The sequence below is a fragment of the Crocuta crocuta genome, unplaced genomic scaffold (genome assembly GCF_008692635.1).
Source record: "Crocuta crocuta isolate KB4526 unplaced genomic scaffold, BGI_CrCroc_1.0 scaffold1027, whole genome shotgun sequence".
Lineage (NCBI taxonomy): Eukaryota > Metazoa > Chordata > Mammalia > Carnivora > Hyaenidae > Crocuta > Crocuta crocuta.
The window spans coordinates 22,623-23,227 of NW_027532023.1; the positions used below are offsets into that span (position 1 = coordinate 22,623).

General features: G+C 38.8%; 1 protein-coding gene across 1 annotated transcript in view; it reads left to right on the forward strand.

The window, feature by feature from the left end:
• Positions 1 to 605, forward strand: part of NRK (Nik related kinase) — a gene marked incomplete at its 5' end in the record, with an annotated part of 69,163 nt that overhangs the window by 20,793 nt on the left and 47,765 nt on the right. The window lies entirely within an intron of this gene.

Below are 605 nucleotides of genomic sequence, written 5' to 3' on the forward strand. Positions count from 1 at the left end.
ATCCCATAGGTTCCCATGTTCCTGTATCCTCTGTCTGCACAATGTCTACCCAACAAGCTTTATAAGTTTGCAGTATCATAATACTGTGTTTCAAGTCCAATGGGAGCAATCTCAAGGGATAGAAATAGTGATAACATGATTGTTAAGAAATCCTGGTGTCCCTTAGAATATCACAGTAGGGGTTTGGTTTAAATCTAGGACAAATGTGGAGATCAGGTTGCTGCTGTCCCTCTTTTCATGCCCACCCAAACAGCAAAGTATCTATTTTAAATGAATAAAAAATTAGTGATGGAAAAATTATGTATGTCACATATGTATAATTGAAATGACACTGGGAAGATGCATATTATTCCTCATCACCTCTTGATTATTTGTCTTTGTGAAACAAGCTTAGATTATATTAGATTGAGCAGCAGCAGCACCATCTCCTCTACTTCTTCTTCCACCTCTTTTTCCTCCTCCTCCTCTTCCTCTCCTTCTTCCCCTTCTTATTCTCCCTCTTCCCCCTCCTCCTCCTATTGCTGCTGCTGCTTTTTCTTCTTCTTCTTCTTCTTCTTCTTCTTCTTCTTCTTCTTCTTCTTCTTCTTCTTCTTCTTCTTCTTCTT